This window comes from Triticum urartu, chromosome 7A, assembly GCF_056163025.1.
Source record: "Triticum urartu cultivar PI428250 chromosome 7A, HENAU_Tu73, whole genome shotgun sequence".
Classification (NCBI taxonomy): Eukaryota; Viridiplantae; Streptophyta; class Magnoliopsida; order Poales; family Poaceae; genus Triticum; species Triticum urartu.
The window spans coordinates 134,323,677-134,328,159 of NC_141879.1; the positions used below are offsets into that span (position 1 = coordinate 134,323,677).

The following is a 4,483-nucleotide window of genomic DNA, read 5'->3' on the forward strand; positions in this document are numbered from 1 at the left end:
TCTTGAAACTTTTCAAAAATGCCATCGGGTCCCTGCAAACTTTTCAAAAACACAATCGGGTCCCTGCAAACTTTTGAAAAAAGCAATCAGGACCTCCCGTGGTCATGCGCCAGCAGCGGCCGTGAGGGTCGCCGGCCAGTAGCCATGGTGCCGCTGTGGAGCTCTCTTTCGTCACGACCAGCAGCCATGGCGCCGCCGTGGAGCTCCCTTCCTTCGCAGGCGCCGTCGTGGAGCTCCCTTTCGTTGGGACCATCCATGTCGGCAGGGCAGCGCCTTTGGCCGGTGGCGTCATGGCTCCGTGGAGGGCGGCACATGAGACGCCATGGCTACAGGCCGAGGCTGGCGGCGTGTTAGGGGAGAAGATACCACGATGAGGAGAAGAGGTTCCAGGGGGAGGGGGCAATAGTGGAGGCGGAGGAGCGGCCGGTCGACACCGACGAGGTGGAAGGAGGGGCGACCGACGCTGGGGAAGGAGGCGACCGGCGTTGAGGGAAGGAGCGGCGGTCGGCGCTCCATCGACCTCCTGGGGAAGAAGAGAGGCAGGAGGAGTAAAGAGAACGAGGAAGAGAGCTGACATGTGGACCCCACATGTCACTTAACGGTCAAACAGACGGTCAAACAATCAGTTTTCTTACATGCGGGTCCCAATTGTCATAATCACGATCAATTGTAAAGCACTAGATGTTTTGAGTTTTTTTAAACAACCGACCACCCATTTGGTAGTTATCTTAGAAAAATTAAAAACTGATAGTTTTTTAAAACCCTAGCATGTAGAGTAATAGTTTTATGCTATTTATTCAATATTTGCATTTTTGGGATCGACTTCCTAGAAAAATCTAGCCCGCACTTTCCCAAATTCAGACTGTACCCCTTCTAAACAAGCCCATGACAAAGGTAGGAATCGTAGAGACACGCGTTAGTCAGCGTAGGACGAGGCGCAGAAGACATGAGCTTCACTTGCCACAGATCACATATTTCAACAGTCTTCTCCCCGGTAGGATCCCACTCCGACTCCGCAGTGATTTTGTTAGCGCATGGTTGCCCAAGGTAGCTAATGGGAAAAGAACCCTTAGAACACTTTAGGAGATCCGCTATCCATTGACCCGCTTCCTTGTCCTTCCAATGGAAATCGCTCCACTTTTTGAGTAGTTGGTTTTTAACCCTAACATCGCCACAAAGCAGATGAGCAGAATCTTGACCGTGGCTATGCTTAGAGAATCCGATTGAAAGAAAACCACCAAGTCGTCAGCGTATTTGAGATAGTCACATCTCCAGGGATAGGATGAGGGACGACCTCTTTAAGGTGGCTGGCAGCCCTAACCTTGTCTAAGATGGCAGAAAACGAGTATGCCACCATGTCGAAGAAGGGGAGATGGGATCACCTTGGCGCAGACGACATTTGTTTTGGAAGAAGGAACCCACCTCTCCGTTAATACATAGTATACTACAAGTAGTATGCTCGTACCTTCACAAGAGAGGAGCAGCCTCAGAAACAGAAACTTGGACTGAAACCTCTGAAATACTCTGATCTACTTCTTCTATGCTGCTACTGCACCTGAAATTATAGCAGAAATGGAGATAATACTACAAGAGTATGCGGTTCCTCCTCTCTAAGTAAGGGGTGAACAATCCGTTGCCTCTTGTCTTCATACTCTCCACATGGCCCATTGCTTCACGCTGTTTTCTTGCCTCTTTACCGAATCATGAAACACAGGCAATATGCTAATTTCTTTTGCTTTTCCTAAAGATGATTTTCCACCTTGCAGGTTTTCATGGGATTCGGCGGCTTAGCGCAGAGCAAGATATTGACATTAGGATTTGCATTTTTTTGACAGAATCTGGGAGTCTGACAATGTACACGGTGGTTTTTCTGCCTTGCCAGGTACGGTTTCAACGCGTACAGCCACAAGGCACATCGGCCGTATTACCCAGGCTTCAGTTAAGAGCGGATAATGCGAAGCGTCTAAACCAATAATAGACAAGCCTATATGTTCATGGCCATTACATTTCTAGCACAGCAAATGCCCCCGTACTGGCACCTGCCAACAAAATCCTACGTTAAGCGCAAGCTTATATGATGGACCAAACACGCATACACCTGGCACTTTTTTTTTCATCAAAGCTTACTATTATATTTCACTTTCAGATATTAATACAAATATACAATTCCTCTGTGGTCAGCAGATCCAAAGCTTTACTGAATCATTAGCTACGGCAAAACCAAATAAAGAATTTCACAAAGGAAGTGCTTTGCAAAATACCAAATGCATAAATTCAACTAGAGATCACATCAGTAACTAAATATCAAATGCATAAAGTCAACTAGAGATCACACCAGTAACAAGTCCCACTGAACCTTTTAGTACACTAGCAGGTTGACAATATGCACTAAGATTTCGGATAACAATAATAACTGATTGTTATGGATAACAGGGCCTATCACAGTACAGTTTAACCCCATCAAACTAAGACATGTCCCAAATAACAGCCAGTGCTGGGCAAACAAGAACAAGGGTAACAACTTTCTTTGAAAATGAAATGATGCTTAATCTGTAGGTTGACCAAGCGTTGCTCTGATGTCTGAACTGTAAATCAAGCAAGCAGAAGTATAAGCACCAGCAATGTGGGCGGCCATGATTGAAGCAGATTCAGAGGTACACAGACAATTTTTTCAGACGAAAGAAGAGCCAGTTTTTGGGAGGAAACACAGGGGTGGTTTGAAGGTAAAGCTACTACCCCTCAGCATCTGCTAATGGCTCTGAGAACAGAGGAACATAGGGTAGAAATTTGTGCACACTGTTTTTCTCAAGATTAATGATACAGCCAACTTTCTGATGCCACATGTGACATGTCATATGATATCAAGGTATCACCTCCACAATGAGCCAGGAAAATTGTGTCGCAATCTGGATGAATCTCAACCACCCTGTACTTCTCCCCAGTCATGCTCATAAGCATATCGATGCTGGCAGTATGCTTCAGGACCCATTGTTAACTGTCCCAATCCTTGAGGCACCAGAGTGCTATCTCAGAAACTAGGATTTCATTGTTATTATTGACAGAAGCTATAGCATAGTGTAAGCACCCCTGCGACAATCCAATAGTACCAAATTTTGAACCGTACGGCACACGGATAGTCTTCCACACTTTCCCCTCCATGTCCACCCCCACCAGCACATACTCACCGTTGATGTCCACCACGTTACCCATGATGTACAACATACCACCAACAAAGACACATTTACTCCTGAACAGGGTAGCTTTCTAAACTATCCCACTGTCTCTATGAATCCAGGCTCCTGTGCGAGACGAGTAGATGTTCACTCCTGCGATCAAATTTTTCGGAAAGGTCCGCTCGAAACAAAGAACATGGAAATGGGACGAGACTGCTGGATCGAAAGCTAGGCCTGCGGTATGGTTAAGTCTGTTCATTGGCTCCGGCTTTTGAGGTTGAAGTGGCACCTCCACCCACCTCCCGGTGGCGGGATTGCACACAACAAAATGGTAATCATGCCTGTTGCTGTTGTAATGGCGGTAGAAAAGGAGGCCATTGCAAGCATCCACCTAGGTGATGCCCTCATCCTTGTTAGGATACAGGTAAGGGAGGCAAGGGTCAAAGGAGGCTGTGCCGCCGGAGAAACCGGTGCAGTGGTGGCGATACCCGTTCCTGCAGAAGGACGTGTAGAGGAAGCCAGCAAGGGTCTGGGGCAGCTTCTTGTGGTTGGCGGGGTCGGCGATGAGGTCGTGCCAGAGCACTGAGACGCACTTGAAATGGTGGACGGATCTGGCTGGGAGGCGGGAGAGGATCTCCAGGATGAGGTCGACATTGAGCAGGCTGGTCGCCCCTGCCGCCGTCGCCTGCGGATGGTCGTCCAACCTCGGCTTGGTGTTCCTCTCGAAGATCTCCGCCTCCTCCATGGAGCTTGGCTTGGCGTTCCACTCCAAGATCTCCCCTTTCTCCGCCTCCTCCATGGAGGAGGAAGGGCTAGGCACGGGACACGGTCAAACCAGATCTGCAAATGGAGAGAGAAAATTGTGGATCTGGCTGAGAAAAATTAACCCGGTGGTGGTGGTGGTCCTGTGGGGAGTCGGAAAGGTACCTTGGTTTGGCTAATGATAGCGACGGGTGCCGGTGGTGAACGGGGATGCGACCGGCGGCACTTCACTTCTCAGAGGACACTGGGGAACAACAGCACGGACGCTGAACATAGAAAAAGGAAATTGGCATGCTTGGATTGGATAGTCGTAGATACAAACATAAAAATGACCTGTATGTAAAGAATTCATAATTTTCATAATTTACCCTTTTCTAAACATGACTAGAAAGAAACGTGCGCCTTTTTGTGCCGTTTTTAATCAATGAAGAGCAACATATATAGAAGTACTCCAACCATTTATCAAAAGAAAATAATTTCAATGCCACCACAAACTAAGAGAAAAAACCTAGTCCATCGCCACCTTCTCACTTGCCTCCACCAACTAT

General features: G+C 47.6%; 1 pseudogene across 1 annotated transcript; it reads right to left on the minus strand.

Annotated features, from left to right (window-relative positions):
- Positions 1 to 2,186: 2,186 nt before the first annotated feature.
- On the minus strand, positions 2,187 to 4,180 carry LOC125523778 (F-box protein At2g23160-like; annotated as a pseudogene). The gene is made up of 2 exons (XR_015610711.1): positions 4,101 to 4,180; positions 2,187 to 4,013 (listed from the first exon to the last, which is right to left on the minus strand). The product of XR_015610711.1 is annotated as an F-box protein At2g23160-like (transcript).
- Between the last annotated feature and the right edge of the window lie 303 nt (positions 4,181 to 4,483).